The sequence below is a fragment of the Triturus cristatus genome, chromosome 10, assembly GCF_964204655.1.
Source record: "Triturus cristatus chromosome 10, aTriCri1.1, whole genome shotgun sequence".
NCBI classification, from domain to species: Eukaryota; Metazoa; Chordata; class Amphibia; order Caudata; family Salamandridae; genus Triturus; species Triturus cristatus.
In genome coordinates, this window is record NC_140593.1 from 120,755,721 (window position 1) to 120,775,900 (window position 20,180).

Below are 20,180 nucleotides of genomic sequence, written 5' to 3' on the forward strand. Positions count from 1 at the left end.
CTCTCAGCAGCCATGAGCAGGTCCATACCCCTCTACCAATCCGTGAGGGTTGGTGTCACGGAAAACCCCCAGTTCTGGGCCAAATCTTGATTAGCAAATACCAGTCCTAAATTGCATAGGAGCAGTTTCATGCGAGGTAAGTGTACATCATTAGGTATCCCCAGTAGGACATATTTGGGATCGTCAGGGATTGGTGATTCTAGGATCGTACCTAATTTCTTCTGTATCTGTTCCCAATAGGTCCATATGTTTGGACACGTCCACAGAGTGTGGATGAAGTCACCCCAGTCCCTCGCACAACGTTGGCATTCGGGTGAGGATGCTCTGCCCATGTGAAATAGGCAGGCCCTTTCGTAGTACACCCTGTGAAGGATTATCAGTTGTATAAGGCGCAGTTGCCACCTCCCAATCAATGTCTTCGAGTGAGCCTATTTCTGCTTCCCATGTTTCCAGAAGAGATCTGGCGTGTTGTTATTGATGTTTTTCGTAAGTGTATGAGACTGCTTTTTCAGACAGTTCGTCTAGTAGGAGTCTACCTTCCAAAGGTGCATATTCTGGGAGGTTTTGGGGATTTTTTTCAGCCTTCCATGCATGTGCCAATTGTAGGTATTTGTACCACAGGTGGTCTTGTAGCTGGAATTCATGTTGTAATGACGTAAAGGGCACGAGGGTACCACTTTCTAGTAAATCCCCCACTTTAGAAATATCTATAGCATCCCAGGGTGCAAAGCCCTGGAGCTGGGCGATTTCTTTTAAGGTCCTACCCAGCCATAATGGTGTAACCCGCGTGATTTTGCCTTTCCAAACAATATAGGAATTTGCCCTGTCCCATGCATCAATTGTAAGTTGAGTAGCTGGTAGGGGGTGGAATTCCCCCTGCTGTAGGGGAAGTGGTGAAATGCATGTTTTTGGGGCTGAAATCACCATTTTCCCAGCTTTTAGGGGATACCAGACTTTTGTCAGAAACCCAACATTTTTTAAACAGTTTTGGCATTTTTCTGGGACATGGCCTATTTTTGCTATTTTTTGTGCTTTCGACCTCCTTCCAGTTAATGGAAATGGGTACAAAAGCAATAATGGATCCTGGAAAGCTATACATTTTGGAGAAGTAGACAAAATTCTGAATTCAGCAAGGGGTCATTTGTGTAGATCCATCAAGGTTTCTTTATAGAAACTAACAGTTAAATATAGGATAAATTGAATTTTATTTTTAAAAAAGCGCCTTTTGTGTCAACGTTTTCACCTGTAACTTCTTCTAATTTTGACAGCTCTTTGAAAGCAATATACCGTTACATACGCTGGACATTTCTGGTTGTGGGGATATATAGGACTTGTAGGTTCACCGAGAACCCGACGAACCCAGAGCCAAAAACTGAGCAGCAACTTGCAATGGTTTTTTATTATGTACCGGGTATATAGTAATTATTCTGTAAAAATGTGTACATGGAAAAATCGGTATGAAAGACACCTATGTATTTCTGAAATGGGAACAAAATATAGAGTTTAGAAACAGTAGATATTTGCACATTTCCGAAATTGGGAATACTCATACTAGCATGAGAATTATCAGTCATTTTTTAAAATGACTTCTTTTTTACACAATGCCTTTCATTTGGGAGGCAGAAATGCATCGAAAGTCAATAGGTAATAACAGTTCCTTTACAAATCTGAATTACCCTAAGTCTCCCGATAAAAATGGCACCTCACTTGTAGGGGTAGGCATAGTGCCCACGACAGGAAATGGCTCAAAACCCAACGTGAACACACCACATTTTCACAATGCAAAATTACCCTTTTTTAGCAAAGTGCCTAGCTGTAGTTTTTGAACCATAGCTCTGCTGGCACCTAGGGAAACCTAGCAAACCTATACATTTTTGAAAACTAGACACCCAGGGGAATCCAGGATGGGGTGACTTGACTGCCTCCCACCAGGTTCTGCTACCCAGAATCCCTTGCAAACCTAAAAAGTTGCCAAAAAAACACATTTTCCCCACATTTCTGTGGTGGAAAGTTCTGGAATCTGCGTGGATCCACATATTTCCACCCACCCCGTGTTCCCCAAAGTCTTCCGATAAAAATGGTACCTCACTTGTGTGGGTCGGCCAAGTGCCCGCGAACGGAAACGGCGCAAAACGCATCATGGACACACCTCAATTTCGCAGTGAAAAATGAACCTTTTTTGGCAAAGTGCCTAGCTGTAGTTTTTGAACCATAGCTCTGCCGGCACCTAGGGAAACCTAGCAAACCTATACATTTTTGAAAACTAGACACCCAGGGGAATCCTGGATGGGGTGACTTGACTGCCTCCCACCAGGTTCTGTTACCCAGAATCCCTTGTAAACCTAAAAAATTGCCAAAAAACCCACATTTTCCCCACATTTCTGTGGTGGAAAGTTCTGGAATCTGCGTGGATCCACAAATTTCCACCCACCCCGTGTTCCCAAAAGTCTTCCGATAAAAATGGTACCTCACTTGTGTGGGTCGGCCTAGTGCCCGCGACATGAAATGGCGCAAAACGCATCGTGGACACACCTCAATTTCGCAGTGAAAAATGAACCTTTTTTGGCAAAGTGCCTAGCTGTAGTTTTTTAAACCTAGCTCTGCCGGCATCTAGGGAAACCTACCAAACCCACACATTTCTGAAAACTAAACACCCGGGGATTCCAGGGAGGTATGGCTTGCGTGGATCCCCCAACGTTTCCTTACCCACAATGCCCTGCAAACCTCAAATTTAGCTGAAAAAATCACCTTTTTCACACATTTTTGTGTGGGAAAGTTGTGGCATCACCGGGCTGACACAAATTTCCTACCACCCAGCGTTCCCCCGGGTCTCCCGATAAAAACGGTGCCTCACTCGTGTGGGAGGCCCAAGTACCCGCGACAGGCAAGGGCCCAAAACGTATTGAGGCGGCATGAAAATTGCCTACCTCAAAACGACCTAGTTTTGCAAGGGGGGTCACCTGGGTTTTTGGCCCGGTGCTCGGCGGCCACCTAGGGGAACCTACCAAACCCACACATTTCTGAAAACTAAACACCCGGGGGATTCCAGGGAGATATGGATTGCATGGATCCCCCAACGTTTCCTTACCCAGAATGCCCTGCAAACCTCAAATTTAGCTGAAAAAATCACCTTTTTCACACATTTTTGTGTGGGAAAGTTGTGGCAATTTCCGGGCTGACACAAATTTCCTACCACCCAGCATTCCCCCGGGTCTCCCGATAAAAACGGTGCCTCACTCGTGTGGGAGGCCCAAGTACCCGCGACAGGCAAGGGCCCAAAACGTATTGAGGCGACATGAAAATTGCCTACCTCAAAACAACCTGGTTTTGCATGGGGGGTCACCTGGGTTTTTGGCCCGGTGCTCGGCGGCCACCTAGGGGAACCTACCAAACCCACACATTTCTGAAAACTAGACACCCGGAGGATTCCAGGGAGGTATGGCTTGCGTGGATACCCCAACGTTTCCTTACCCAGAATGCCCTGCAAACCTCAAATTTAGCTGAAAAAATCACCTTTTTCACACATTTTTGTGTGCGAAAGTTGTGGCATCACCGGGCTGACACAAATTTCCTACCACCCAGCGTTCCCCCGGGTCTCCCGATAAAAACGGTGCCTCACTCGTGTGGGAGGCCCAAGTACCCGCGACAGGCAAGGGCCCAAAACGTATTGAGGCGACATGAAAATTGCCTACCTCAAAACGACCTGGTTTTGCAAGGGGGGTCACCTGGGTTTTTGGCCCGGTGCTCGGCGGCCACCTAGGGGAACCTACCAAACCCACACATTTCTGAAAACTAGACACCCGGGGGATTCCAGGGAAGTATGGCTTGCGTGGATCCCCCAACGTTTCCTTACCCAGAATGCCCTGCAAACCTCAAATTTAGCTGAAAAAATCACCTTTTTCACACATTTTTGTGTGGGAAAGTTGTGGCATCACCGGGCTGACACAAATTTCCTACCACCCAGCGTTCCCCCGGGTCTCCCGATAAAAACGGTGCCTCACTCGTGTGGGAGGCCCAAGTACCCGCGACAGGCAAGGGCCCAAAACGTATTGAGGCGACATGAAAATTGCCTACCTCAAAACGACCTGGTTTTGCAAGGGGGGTCACCTGGGTTTTTGGCCCGGTGCTCGGCGGCCTCCTAGGGGAACCTACCAAACCCACACATTTCTGAAAACTAGACACCCGGGGGAATCCAGGGAGGTATGGCTTGCGTGGATCCCCCAACGTTTCCTTACCCACAATGCCCTGCAAACCTAAAATTTAGCTGAAAAAATCACCTTTTTCACACATTTTTGTGTGGGAAAGTTGTGGCATCACTGGGCTGACACAAATTTCCTACCACCCAGCGTTCCCCCGGGTCTCCCGATAAAAACGGGGCCTCACTCGTGTGGAAGGCCCAAGTACCAGCGGCAGAAAGACTGTGATTATTGGGGGGTAGGGTGGGGGCATGGGCCTGCCCGTTTTGGGCAGCCCCCACCCCTATTGGTATTTTTTATAAAATTCCCTGGTGTCTAGTGGGCTTTTTGCCCCCCTGGGGGAGGCAGATTGAGGGCTGCTGCCCCCATCTACCCCCCAGGGGGGGCAAAAAGACTAAATAATGCCCAAAATATTTGGGGGGAGCGAAGGCCCTTGCCCAAGGGGCCGCTCCCCCCTCCCTGGTGTCTAGTGGGTGGATCTCTGCTTGGGGATCGCCCTCCTGTGGCGATCCCCAAGCAGGGATCCACTGGGGAGGGGTACCATTGGAAAGGGGAGATTCTCCCCTTTCCAATGATACCTCTCCCGTCTTTCTACGTGCTCAGGGGGCTGAGATGCCTCTTGGCTCATTTCAGTTTTACTTTCAGGAGAGCGGACAGGATGCATGGCCCCCTTACAGGGAAGAGCCTGGATTTATCCCAGTTTATGGTCTATCTAGAGTGAGAACAATAGTCCTCAAGCACCTGGAAGACCATTGGTAACAAGACCATGGGTTTAGTCAAGTAAAGCAGAATATCATCTGCATATAAGGCAATCTTCTCTTTCGGAATAGAAGAGCCTTGCATTCGGAAGCCTAGCACCCCTGGGTGGGCTCGGATCAGACAGGCCAGTGGCTCCAATGTCAGGGCAAAAAGAAGTGGAGAGAGTGGGCATCCCTGGAAGGTACCTCTCTTAATCAGGAAATCCATGGATAATAGATTATTAACTTTGGCCGCGGCCGTTGGTTTTGTGTAGAGCATGCTCATCCCAGTACCTGCAGGGTTTGCGTCATAAAAGGCCAATGAATTGCATCGAAGGCCTTCTCAGCATCCACGGAGAGATAAATGTGAGGGTCTGGTCTATGTTGGACTTGTACGATCCAGTTGTGAAGCCTACGCAGGTTCTCTCTTGTGGAACACCTTGGCATAAAGCCGGACTGGTCACGATGCACCAATGTAGTAATTATGCGTAGGAGTCGGGTAGCAAGGATGGTGGCTAGGACCTTGGTATCGACATTGGGGAAAAGGGATTATAGGAGTCACATGAGGTGGAGGGCTTCCCTAGTTTGTGGATTACAGTAATGGTGGCCCAGCGTAGATCTGACGGGAGGGAACCATCTTCTCGTGCCTTAAGAAAGAGTTGGAGCATATGAGGAACTATTAGAGTCGCTTGTTTTTTTTTAAACTCAGCTGGTAGCCCGTTGGGGACAGGGGTTTTCCCCGAGTTTAAATGGAGGATAGCTGCGGGAACTTCCTCCAAAGAGATCTTAGCCTCGAGAGATAACCTGTCATCGCTGGATAGAGTCACGAGTGTAGTTCCCGCAAGATAAGTGGTGATCTGTGCCGAATGCTCCAGGAGATGATTTTCATAAAGATCAGTATAGTATCTTGTGAATTACCCCAATATTTTGGCATCTGTGGAGAAGAGGGAGCCGTCCCCACTCTGTATCTGGGGAACCCATCGAGCCTCTGCCTCCTGTTGGCTCAACCACCCTAGCAGTTTGGCAGCCCTATCACCAAATTCATAAAAGCGATGCTGTGTTACAAGCATATGGTGGTGAACCTCGTTAGTGGCCAGTTCAATATATTCAGATCGCAGGGTATTGATCTTACGTCTAAGGGACGGTTGAGGTTGGGGGGTGTGTCTTGCTTCCGCTCTCAGCAGACAAGATTCGATGCACACTATTTCATGATTAGCCTTTTTCTCGGTTCTCCTAGAAGTAAAGTTCAGTTTCGACACAGATTGCATGCGTCATATTTGTGTCTCTAAGTTCCCAGGTGTTTAGTCTCCATGTGGTAGTGGCCAGGCGGGGTTTCTGACCTATAGTTACCCAGAATGGGGAGCGGTTTGAGAGGCCTCTCACCAAGTATTTTGCCCCGTATATCTGCCCCGTTTCACCCGCTGGTGTAAAGTCGGGTTGCATACTTTGTGGGCCCCTATGTATTAGGAGTAGTGTTGCAGTAGTGGGTGGTGCTTTCTCCACAGACCTGTAAAACCCAGGGAGCTAAGAAATGGGGCCAACGGAATGACCCCATCGATGTGTGACGTCTCACATGTTCTATCTAGTCAGGGAGTTACTACATCTTTAAAATCGCCCCCTAAGATGTGTCTAGAGGAGGGAATTTCTAGTAAGATGTCTCTAAGTTCGGACAGGGTATAGCCTTGGAGTCGGAGTGTGGGCACTAATACTAGTGACATCACATCTCTCCCAGAGGCCCTGGAGTGCCGCATATGTGCCCAGTGGGTGTAACCAAGTTTTCAATGTTCTTAAGGGGGGTGTTTTCCAGATCAGCACCGCTACCCCTCAGGATCCAGAGGTGAATCCTGCATGTACCAGGATAGTATATGCACCCCTGGCTAAGAATTACCATTGTTTGCCTTTAAGGTGCATCTCCTGGAGAAGGACCGCATCTGGTTTGAGACGTTTGATGGAATCGGCCACTAATCCTTGTTTCACTGTGATACCCATCCCAATGATGTTCCAGGTGAGGATAGAGTGTTGTCTAGATTCCTACTCGACTGTGCTCATTAATCTGGGAAAGCATCAGGGAGGTAGCAGCCCCTCTGGGACCAAGATCAGTTTGGTACCATCTTGTCTCTTTAGTCATGCAATGTAGAACCATCATTTGAGCAAACATGTTTTATGCTTGGTACCCCCACCCCATCTCCCCATCACCGACTCTGTGTCTCCCCGCAACATGCCAAGACAACACATTGCTGACTTGGCAGAAGATCTGCTGACCTCCCCATATTGAACAGTTAAACAGCAATGATCAACTCAACAGGAAATTGAAGTTGAACGCTGAACAGATAGTGTTGGAGAGGGGAAACGAGGGGGTGACAGGGAGAGATAGCAGAGGGGGAAAGAACGGAAAAGAGAAAGGGGAGGAGGCAAATGGGAAAAGGAGAATAAAAAGTGAATCAGGAAAGGGTATCATGTGAAACCACTCCCAGTCATCAGAGGAGCGTGTCTTATTGAGGGACTGGTCTTTCTTGGGGGGCAAAATGCGGTGTCGCTGGGATGTCATTGTGAGGTTCACCGATCAATTAAGTGTCACTCCCGCGGTCTGATGGTCAGCGGCCATGGAGGATGTCTATGCCATTGGCGTTGTCAGGGTAGAGTCTTGCTCCAGGGCCATGATAACTCTGGCCAATGGGTGTACACTCTCCGTGTCTGACGAGGATCTGGGTTCTTCCTGTGGTGTCCGTGAGGAGGCGAACGGTGAGGGATCCTGAGTTTGGCGAGCATTCAGAGCCATAGCAATTTTGGTTTCTGACAATGAGCCGAAGTTTTCCTCTTGGCTTCGTTAGAGAAGGGCTCCCCGATTTGGTCCTCTGTTGTGTCCAAGACCGTCGCCTGGTGAACCAAGGCTTACCCCTGGTTCCATTGTCTTGGGGCCATGGAGGTCAATGGTTCGCCGGTCCTCAGAGCCTGAAGCAAGGATTGGTCTTTCCTCTATACATGCCCAGGCCTCTTCTGGGGAGTGGGAACAAAATGACTTGCCCTGATAGAGGACTTTCAGCTTAGCCAGGAAGAGGAGCATACATTGGAGGTGTAGAGCGCAGAGTTTTGAGTTTGCTGATTCAAACAACCTGCGTTGGCATTGAATCTCAAAACTATAGTCTGGGTTGATTATGATCTTGAACCCTCATATCTCAGTTTAACCAGTTTGTATGCTTCCCGTAGGATGGTGTCTCTGTCTAGAAAAATTAAAGAATTTTGCAATGATTGCCTTAGGGCAGTCCCTAGGGAGGGGGGCTTTCCTCTCAGGGTTCAGGGCTCGCTCTATTACGAAACATGTGGAGAAGAGCTCACTAGAGAAGGTGGTTCCCAACCATGAGGTAAGAAACTCACTGGTGGTGTCGCCTTCCACTCCTTCGGGTAATCCTACGAACCAAAGATGATTGCATTGGGCCCTATTTTCTGCATCTTCGATCTGCCATAGGACATCAGAGTTTATTTTGCGCTGGTCCTCTGAGTCCTTATTCAGTCCCTGGACTATGTCTTCAACTTCAGAATTTCTTGCTTCCTCCATTGTCACTCTGTTTGTGACATTCCGGAGGTCTTGACGCAGGAGAGAGACCTCCAATCTCACTTCGCCAATTTTATTTTTAAGAGCTGATGTCTAGCAGTGTATGGCTTGCAGCATATCCACATTGCTCGGGCCAGGGGCGGCACTCTCCTCCAGATTCCCCTTGAAGCGGACTCTTGCATAGTGGTCTAGTTTGCCAAGTCTGACGTTCTTGGGGTCTTTGTCTATGATCATTTTGCTGGAAGTCTCTCCACACTTAAGGAACCACAGAGCAATGACTCACTAGGGACCAGGGGACAGTGAAAGGAGGAGAGGGCTCCAAGCAGTAGTGCAGAGCCTCATGTCATGTAGGGGCAGCTGGGATATAGTGTTGTTCGTTCTGTCATTCCCAGTACGTAGCAGCAAGTAGGGGCCCAGATGAGTACAGGAGCCAGTCGATCAGTGGGCCTGTTTTCACGTTGCTCCATAATTTATTGGCTCCCCGATCCCCCAGACAACAGAAAATGGTTGAGCGGAGCAGGAGAAAGTGGGGACCCACCATAGGCAGATCAAAGCAGACCAAGGTCCGGGTGGAGGAGATGGTACAGAGGAAGCGAGGATTCCTAAGTCCGTTCACCCGAGGCAGTGGCGTATAGGGGGGCCTCGTTAGAGGCACCAGGCCATCGGTCCTACTATGGGGCCAGCTGGTCAGTCCTCACCTCATGGGCACCGGGGCCACTCCCACACAGAGAAAGGGTTTCAGGGTAAAGGCACTCTCTCAATTACCTGCCCCAGAGTCTCAGTATGCCTGTGGAGGGACCAAGAAGGGAGGGATTCCTCTCTTCCCCCAGGGCGAGTCAACATCCGGCCAGCGGACTCTCCTGCTGCAGCGCTTGTCCGAGCCCCCGTTACTTCCAGCCGCACCCACCGGGAGATGGCCACCATCCAAAGGGGAACCGGCCACCACCTCACCTACCGCGTCCACCAGCAGAGTCCACGTTCAGGGCTCTCCTCCAAGGGCTAGGGAGGGCTCCACCGCAAACCGGGTCATTGCTGACAATATGAGCTCAGCCACAGCATCACCTTTTGCTCAAGGCCCAAAGCCCCAGGCCAATCACAGTGGCCCTCGGGGCTCAGATCTCAAGTCATGAGCTGTGGATGCCCAGGATCGTCTCAGCGCCGGTCCGTTGCAGTGGGCCCACGGATCTGAACCTCCGCTCCATCTGCAGCCACCGCCGCATCCAAGGAGCAGCTCGGAGACAGGGTAGGGGCGCAACTGCAGGAATTCCTCGCCGGCCCAGCTCGCTGCTCCCGGAGGCCTCAAAGATCAAGTCAGTCTGTATAGGCTACAGGGTCTCCGAACACTTCTCTTGGGGTATCGGGCCGCAATCCGCAGTCAGACGCCGTTTCTCTGCTTTGGCTCCATAGCAATGCACCGTATCTCAGCCCATTGCTCTCGCCCCAGACAGCTTACTCCCCAGTCGCCATTTTGTCCTCGGGTGCCGACGGGTTCATCTTAGCCAGTTACGGGCACCGTGGATCAGCCCTCCAACCGTAACAGCTGGAGCGGTGGAGCAGGAGTGCTGAAGAGTATAAGTGGTGTAAGGACAGGCCACGGGGTGATCGGATTGTTGTCAGAATCAGGTCCGGTGACTGGAGCTCACAGTAAGTATGTCCTACGCGGTCGTGTTGCTGGCCACGCCCCCATATTTTGTAATTTTCGAGCTTTTTGCTGGAAGATTTTGCAAAACACTGAATTGTTCTTCCTTCAAAATCTGCATTGGTTGGCATGGTAACTATATTGACTTTCTTCTTTGTGATCAGTAAACAAATACCTGGTTAAAGCAGTGTCATTGCCGATACCCAGCAGAACGCTTTCGGTTTTGCCTTTTTCTGTTTGTTTGACCTTTCTTGTGTTCTACTGTATTCTTTGAAACCAGGCTGTGCAGGAAAATAAAATGTGTGCCTCTCCTTTGGGGCACGGACAAAGTCACCGCTGCTTCGTGTTCTTCATATGACTTTATTGTCTCTGCATGTTTAGCAACACAACAGTTGCAATCACAGCAGTTGCAATCACAGCAGTCGCAAACACAGCAGTCACAATCACAGCAATTTCTAGGCAGTTGTGACTTATGCATGACATTGCAGCCCACCAGCCCCAGTTCTGAGATTTTTAAAGTAATTTTTATTAATATATACGATGCACATGAGGTGTATCTGTAGGACTGTACCCCACTGTAACAACCAGAACATTTGTGATTTAAAAACAAATTATTCATGTTGCACCTCTGGATTGTGTAATTGACAAACCAACCCCACATGCCTGTACCAGAATGTAAATGTCTTTTCTTGGCTGCTCCTCAGACACAGCCTTTGGGTAGGGATGGCCCCTTACAGGAGGGTGGTCTCCTGCCTGGAGCATCCACAATAACGGGTGCTGACTCTGCATCTGCTGTGCTGAAGACAGACAAAAGGCTGGGCTTCTCCGAAAGAGTCCCCTTCGCCTTGCACATACAGATTCTGTAGTCCCAACCCTTCCCCCACCCTTTTACAAAGGGGCAGTGTTTCAGAAGTTTAAGAAGCAACCGCTTGCTAACAAAGACTTTATTTAATTTCTAAAGGGAGCCTAGTCACCAATCTTCTCACCTCAGTCTCTGGATCTCCACCCACCACCCGCATGAATAAAGGTGATACACTTCCTCTGTGTGTCATGCCACAATCAGGGGCATCCAAAACAGGCCCCTTTTTGCTTTATAATGAATACTCTGAGTCAAACTTGAGCATCATCAGACACCCACTCCAGCATTTGCAGAATCCCCTTCTCAAGGTTTGCATTTTCTCACATTGCTATGATCTTGAGGTTACTGCTACCATCGAGCACACCCTAAAGCTCTCCATATTTCTCTACTTATGAGTCCAGGTATTACTTTATGCTTTCCAGCTAGGGCGCTAGTCAGCTGTCCTTGCTGTTTGCTTGATTCAAATGCTCCTAATATATCACGGTCTTCACATACAAAGGATGCCGTTTCTTGCACAATCGTGCATCCTCAGATTGCATACTATCTCAAAAAAGCAACTTCTACATTTCTAATTTTTACAAGAAAAACTGAACTTTACTTAAAAATTCAGATTGTCGACTCTCCTTTTCCTTTCAAATGCCCCTCTCCATCCCTTCCATCCTCTGCATGCCTACTCCTGAGCACAACCTTCTCAAAGTCACATGCATGTTTGCCTTAATCTCTCTGACTGTATTTCTGAAAATTGCCCACACCTCTTATCAATGATCACAACCACTCCTTCTTTGAAAGTCATACCCCTACAACCTAAGAATACCTAATGCCTTCAAGCTCATCCACTAACCTCACCAACCACCTGCATGACTCACATACCGCCCCAGTAATGATCCCACCTAACTCCCGTTAATGTGGAACTGGAATAAATGCACGGGATGGTTTACTTGAGTGCAGAAGACTAATCCTAATAACCAATAACACTGGACTAACCTCTAACCTTGGGTTCCGGAGCAGTGGGCTGTCCAGCATAAAGAGCTTCAATGCCTCATCAGGAGTAGTAAGTGCTATATAAATACGATTACAATGCCTACTGGGGATATTCTCGAAACCAACAAATATATGGGTCGGCAACAAAAGTTTGGACCTGGCACTGTTGCTTGCCAAGAGGATGATAAAGATGCAGGAAATCCCCAAGGGCCCCCACAAAATTCCACCCAGAAAGGAGGAATATGCGAAAGGATAGCGCTTCTTGCCCAATTGCATCACTATGGGCTGAAGTAGCGGCCATCTTTATAATTGATACACAGACAGGTCTTTTATTCCACCAGGCATTTCCCTAGTAGGCTGGAGCCCTTGAGGCCAGTTTTGAAAGTTCAGGGCCGCTCCTGGTGCTCCTGTCATATGCCCCTCAGATTACTTGTTGGAGGCACAAGAAGGTTTAAAGGGGGAGAGGAAGAGAGGGGGGGACAGTGCTTTAAATGGGCTGCTACTGTCCAGTAATCAGTACCTGCACTTCTTTGATTTGAGGGGGAGAGTACCTGCACTTCTCAGCACAACTGCTATACATTTAATGGGAGAGTACCGACACTTCTCAGGACCAAACAGGTGCTCTAAATAGTGAGTACCTGAACTTCTAGATTTCCATTTAAAACACTAGGAAGGCAGAATAAATGTGATTAGAGAGGGAGAACAGAGAGAGGAGAGAAGCATGGATGGATGGAAAGATAAAGATTGCCAGGCTAAAGGGAGGGGCTGTTTTAAGCAAGGGGGACCTGACGTCTCGATCTTTCCCGGACAGTGCCGGTTTTCAGAGTCCTGTACTGGCGTGCCAACCCTTTTCTTACGCTCAAAAAACTTTACTCATTAACAATTAATGTCAGCAACCATATTGCAGAATAAAATGTATTTGCCAAATACAACAATTATGACAGGAAGATGAGTGACTAGAAAAGGATAAAGATTAGCCAACGATACGAAAAATTTTAACCTGTAAAACAGAAGCTTTTAAACATTGTCATGTGTAAAGGGGAGGAGGGAGGTGGAAAAGTAAGGAATAGAAGTAAAAAAATATACAGTATTTAGCATATGCAAGAAAATTAAGACCAATAAACTGTAACATATAACAATGTAATAACTTTCTATAGTAAAATACTAATAATAAATAAACGCTGAAGGATAGAGAATTCAACATTTCATGGCGGTTTCAAATATCCTGCTGTTATAGAATTCGTATTTGAAAAATGTGTACAGCACTTATTCAGAAAAGGCTTCAATGGTACCCAAAATAAATCTTCAATTTCTTGGTGAAATAGAGTGAGAGATAAAGACTGTATCAAGTCTATGGTGGTGACAAACAGTATACCACCAAGCTTTATAACAAATATTTGAAGAACATTTCCAATTAACAGCAATTTGTTGAAAAACTAATGTCAATAATACATTTAATAACGTATTCTTGTGTGTGGCAGTGCAAGTATTATCAAACAACATCCTAGAAAAGCATGTAATATGGAAAAAGAGTCTTGAATATGAAGAATGTTTGTCATTTGAGACCAGACTTTATGCAAAAAAGTAAGATTAATTGGACAACAAAATAATATATGCATACGGTCACCATTGGGGTGTTGACAAGACGAAAATTTAGTGTTATCTATAGAGAATTTAGCAGTGAGAGATGGAGTAATGTACAGCCTAATGTAAAGAAAATAAAAGGATTTTGTCCTAAAACGCAATAGCCCAGGAGCTGTTCAGGTCGGATGCCCATAGAAGTTCTACTTTGGATTTAGAACAAGAAAGATATTTAGAGAAAAAGGATTTGTATGTAAGGGAGGTTTAGGGCGATAAATCTAATATAGATAAAGATACTGAGGAGGGTGAAAAGGGCGAAGGAGATTTTGCTATTGAATAAAAAGCATCTAATACAATAGTGATTAGAAGAAAGAATTTCTTTTGAAAGTGATTTAGACAATAACATGTTTTTGAAAAAGTGTGAACGATATAACAATTTAGAATTTGTTTAAAAAAAGTTATTTTACCATAGAAATGAGTTAAGAAACGTGGTACGATTAGGTACAATTGGAATATAGTAAGGCTACAACAATCAACAAGTGTTTAAAAAGTGGTGCAGAAATAAAATAGGACGAGGAGGAGAAAGAGGTCACCTCTTGGGTGGAGAATGGTTGAAGGAGTGATTTTTCATGTCAAGCAATAATGGAAGGGAGTGTCAGAACAGACAAGCAGTCTTACCTGTAGGGTGCTTGATTGGAGTTTCGCAGAGACACTATGAGCCAACTTCCCAGTACCCTACCTTATAACCTGTGTTTGCTTTAAATCCACTACGGCTATGTGATAAGGTTTAGGGAGGAGGGCCGGATACTGGACGTTGGCGTCTTCTTGCGGTCGACCTGCGATGCAAAAAGTTGAGATTAAACACTGTTTTTGTATATATCAAAGGGAATTACTACAACTCTACAAATCTCTTTTCCTTAATGAGTGATATACTACAAGTAATAGTCGTACCTGTGATCTTAAGAATTGTGGCATAGCGCCCTTGTAGTCTTGTGATTGCATCAAGTCTTACTTGGGGGATGTTGTTAGTCGTGGTCTTCGAGGGGTGCAGTCTGATACCTTGTTCTGTAATTTCTTCTGTGAGTCAATAATAAATAACACGATATAAGGTACTTAATTTCTTTTACACGCCTTGTATTCATTTTACACTATTAATTGCTCTATACTGTATTGACTTTCATTACTTACTTGCACTTTCCCCAATTAGCTTGTTCCATCACGTACTTCTGTGGAAAATATACTATGACAAACAACAACTAGAACATTTCTCTAATATACTTTTGCTAAGTCTTTCGAGTGCTTTTCTTTTAATAAAAAAGTGTTCCAAAATTGTCTTTAACTTTCAATATGCAGCTTTCTTGCGATGGGCGCCTTAAGTTAAAAGAAATTGTTCACTTAGCTTTCGCAATGTTTTTTCTTTCCAGGAACGGCAGGGAGGCTTCTGAACAGCCCACCATGATGTTTCCAGCAGAGCACCAAAGCCGAGAAGAATCCAGGCGGGAGTCGCGTTGAAAACAGGTAAGCGTTTCAGTGACTGGTTGTTTCCCTGAGCGCCGATGGAAGACTAAGCGCCTTGTAGAACTTGGGTGTGGCTATTTATAGCATGGCCACACCAAAGATGGTTGTTGCACGTAGAGCGCAATCAACATGCAGCGTCCCATAGTACCTATCCTTATTTGGCCAGCAAACAGAGACAAACTGAGTGCTGCTGTATTTTTTTTTTCAAGCGCACATTATTATTTTACTAAATAATCATGTACAGAAGTTACCAAGGCGATAACGGTTAAGATAAATAATACAATACAAATGATTCCAACGATGCATGGCATGATTCAAATAAAGATATAACATACTTTTCACACGTACACTTATGGCGTGCAGGATGAACGGGACAGGGATGGGTTTTAACAAGAGAATCAAAGCATGGTGCCAGTCTGCCTGACTGCACGTAGCGTGCAGGGGTAGTTGGAAGTTGCGTGTGTTGACTGTGTAGCACTGTCATGACGAGGGAACTTTGGAGATCCACTGAGAAGCTTGGAATAAACAAAAAGGCTATGTGATATAGAGGAAAGTCCGGAAAGTTAGTACCACCATTATTCTTAAATTGCTTCAGTTTTTCAAGATAAATCCTGGATTCTTTCTGTCTCTATAGAAATTTCAAGAGAATAGAGTCTATCTTCTTGAAATAAAGAGAAGGTACGGGTACAAGAATCATTGATAGGACATATAATTATATATATAATAATATATATATGGGAATAACTATCATTTTAATAGAGTCAATATGTTCCCACCAAGAGAGAAACAAAGGATTGCAGGAAAATAATAAGGACTCAACTTTAGCCAGACTTTCCTTGATATTAAGAGTAACAGATTCCCTAGTAGACGAGGTAAACCAAAGTCCCAGGTATTCCATTTTAAAAGAGTTCCATTGAAAACCAGAGGATTCAAATGCACAATTCAAAGTGAATTTATTGAGGGGTAGAATTTCGGTCCTATCTGAATTAATTTTGAACCTGAGACCAGGATGAAATTAAAATTGTCTGTGAGTAAAGCCAGTATCAAAGCATCAGGATTCTATATGAAGAAGAGGATGTCATTAGCATAATCTGTTAATATCAATTTATTGGCCCTGTACTGAAAGCCTGAAATTAAGAATTTACTACATATATGGGACAGGAAGGGTTCCAGGGCTAAAACAAAAAGTAACAGGGATAGGGCAACCTTGTCGAACTCCCCACTGAAGAAATAAGGAAAGGTCACCTCATTGGCTAAATCTGAGGCTTTTTGGGAAACATTTATTAAAGAGATTAAGGATTTAATCTTTGTGCCAAGACCATGCCATACTAAAGTCTTGAACATAAAATTTCAGTCAATCCTATGAAAAGCCTTATATAGCTTCTAAGGGATACGAAAGAAGGGAGGCTTTATTTAGGACATTAAATTTAATCGAGGACTATCCGAAGTAAGGCATACTTTTAAAAATCCTGACTGTTCCCTGCCTAATAACGTGGGATGAAAAGGTTCTATGCCTAAAGCTAAATGTTTAGCTAAGATTTTGTAATCTACATTTACAAGAGAAACATGCCTATAGTTTTTGCAACATAAGGATCTTTCCCCTCTTTGAATAAGTCAAACAGTGGCTTCCCGGAATGTGCCAAGAGTCAACCCAGTTATGGAGAAAAAATAATAATTGTAATAGTCGTGGTAAGAGAATATTGGGTAAAATAGAGGAACAATTCCACTGTGCAACCATCAGGGCCAGGGGGGTTTCCCTTTCTTAAGTGTTCTAAGAGCATTGGAGATTTCTTTTAGAGAGATATCTGTCTCAAGGGGAGAAAAGTCAAGATTTTTGTGAACGTGTTTGGGAGCAGTGTCTTAGTAAGAATGTATATTGGAAGAAAGTGGAGGAGCTTCAGAAGTACAAAGAGATTGATAGTATGTGGCAAATTCATTCAGTATGTCCTTATTCTTATATAAATGAGATCCATAGAAGTCACATATGGAGTCGATATTGATGGAGCGTAAATGTTATCATGCAGCCATCTTCACCAATTCCTACCTATGAAAATCGATTTACGATACCTTTTTTTTCTCTTTTCAAATGGATGAGACAAAATGATATGTTTACCTGCTGAGAGAAATTTTGTCTGTACACGTTTTAGATACTGCATCGTAACAGCATGCAGAATGATATAATATATTATATATGTAACAATGAGAAACTATGCTAAGAAACAATAAGGTTATGCTGACGCATTTATGTATTATTAGATGAAAAGATAAAAATTAAACTGCACCTTTAGAAAACTTACATTGGCAAATAATAATGTGCATTGAATAGTTTATTTCCATTTGATTTACTTTAGAAAACTCATGTATTGACAGTATTTGAGTGTAAAGAATGCATATAACTAAGAAAACTGACGTAGAATGTTATAAGGGTCCTGTAATGTAACGTATGTATTTGCACGCATTGAAGAGTGAAACGTTGAAATGTAATTATGCCTACTCATGTATATGTAAATGACTTCGAAAAATAACATTTTTAGTAGCGCTTAATACTGACATGTATTTCATAAGGATATTAAATTTGAATTAATAAGAATAGCTAAATGCATTGAGAAACGTGTGCTCTTTATTATTTAATAATTTAACTGTTTTCTGCTTTGGCCTCAAAGGATTTCTTTGCTTAGCTAATGCTAAGTAATGTGAAACTGATACCCAAGCCCTAAGAGAACTTTCTGTAAGATGTCCAACTGTATTCTCATTTGCAATGGACTAATTTCTCATATCTAACACGTTTTAGTGAATTGTAATAATTGTGTTGCATCCCAGTTGAAAAGCGCCTGGGACGGACTGATGACAGATGCCGAAAAACTGTCTACTTCCAGGATGTTACTAGACACTAACTAAAATGAATATAATGATTTTAAAGAAAAATGTGGGAAAAGGATTACTGAATTCTGCCAGATTTGTATATGTTACTGATCACCATATAACAGCCCATCATGAACGACCAATAAAACCCCATGGACTGATGAAATCAATACTTTTAGGGGTGTAAACTTGGAGGCATTGGAGTATAGTTGTCCAAATTAAGGAGGAGTCTGGTGGCTGACTGGCTGGCTGTCTGATTTCCGTGCTTGACATGCTGTCGGGTTTTCTTTGATCCACGCATTTTTCTTACCACAAGTTTTCTTTTACCTCGCCCATTTGCTGGTTCTGAGTGACACAGACTCTAATGAACAGAACTTTAAGCGAACTAAGACCTTATACTGTGCTATTGCCGGCTGGCAAGTGGGTGCAGGCAGATAACCTTTCTCATCTGATGGTTTATCCTGACTCCGGATGTGGCAAATAGAAGCTGCACAACGGACACAAACTGATTTCTTGAGGACAGAACCTGAGACAACATTGATTGTTTTGTATGAACATCACTGAACTTGAAATTTCATGTACTGAGTGGTTTTTATTTTGCAGTCTTTAATTGTCATAAAATCTGATCTTTAGATGTATTTCTGATTTTACTGCATTCTTGAGGCATTAGATAAATGTTTATACTAAATTACCTTTAGCGGTTCTGTCTCGTTCTTTTGGTGATATTCTTTGTCTCTAGAAATCTATATTCATGGCTGATAAAAGTGTTAAGGTATGGTGAAACGTCAGTTTGAAATACCAATTATCTGTTCCAGGTCCTCATAGAATAATTGTTAATTATTATAGCTCAACGCAAGATCCACGGGAGGACCTATGTGATGTTGGTAGCAGTTGTTAGAAGCTAGTAATGGTTGAGAGTATGATGAAGAGGAAATGGGCCCGATGAATTGAGTCTTAGCTATACCAGAAAGGATTAGTTGTAATAAAAGGGGGTTCACTCTGAAACAACCTGCTTCCGCTGTATCAATATATTTATGTTGTTTCCTAATTTTTAGATAATTAGATAACAGTTTGCCAACTCTGTCATGACCTCCATTGAAATGAGCACTTTGTTTAAGTAAGATTGAAGATGCATTATTCATAGAATGTTCATTAAATTGTATTTTGGCTCTGATAAGTTCCTTTAGGGCAGAGCCAGACTTCATTGTATAGAATTTATGTTCTAGTGTTTTTATAGTGGATAAAAGGGACTTGTACTCTTTATTGAAATGTCTCTTCTTTTTAGCTACAAAATCAATTATAAAACCAAGTGAAGATGCTATTAAAGTGTCCCGAAAAAGTTAAGGGGAGATTACTGTATCATTATGAATTGTAAAGAATTCCATAGCAGAAGAAGAGAAAGATGAAGAGAAGTTAGGGTCTCGTAAAAGAGAATGATTAAATCTCCACCAACTGGATTTGGGCTGAGGTGGAATAAAGTCAAAGTCTTTTATTACTGATGCATGGTCAGAGATTAATATAGGAATTAGTGAAGAACCAATAATATTTTGGGATAGAGATTTACCTATAAATATATGATCAAGCCAAGAGAGGGAACCATGAATAGGAGAATGGAAGGAGTAATCTGAGGAAGCAGGATTGCAAAGCCTCCATGAATCAGTTAATTGTCTTTGTGTAATAGGTGAGTGAAATTGTTTGTACATTTCAGATGGTAGACATTTTATTGTGGATCACTGATCAAGGAAAGAATCAATATTCTAATTGCAGTCACCTCCTAGCATAAACTAATCATCATCCTTTTGCAAGCATTGTTTGATATATCTGGCCAGAAATTGAAATCTGATTGAGTGGGACCATAAACATTATTAATAAGGAATTACACAACAATCTATCTCCCATCAGTATCAGTTGTTTGAGAAACAATTGTCACATGCAATTTTTTTATGATATAAAATTTCATTTAGAAGGGATCAGGATGTTAGACCTGTAACCACCCAACTACGTTTGAGCTTTAAGGCTTCAGGTTCTGTGAGGTAAGTTTCTTGAAGGAGAATCAAATCTGGGTCATCCTTGGCCACATGAGACAGAGTTGTCTGTCGTTTTATAGGATTAATAAAGCATTTGACATTCCATGAGAGTACACTGAATGTTATAAACAAACACTAAATAAAATAAATTCATGAGGTCTTCATTAGCTGTAAAGCAGAAAAAAGTCTTGGAAAAGGTTAAAGGAAAGAAGGTCATGCAAAAGATA

The 20,180-nt window shown here is 44.0% G+C and overlaps 1 protein-coding gene across 1 annotated transcript in view; it reads right to left on the reverse strand.

Annotated features, from left to right (window-relative positions):
* Positions 1–20,180, reverse strand: part of LOC146788991 (uncharacterized) — a 144,483-nt gene that overhangs the window by 36,774 nt on the left and 87,529 nt on the right. The gene's annotated exons all lie outside the window — the stretch shown is intronic.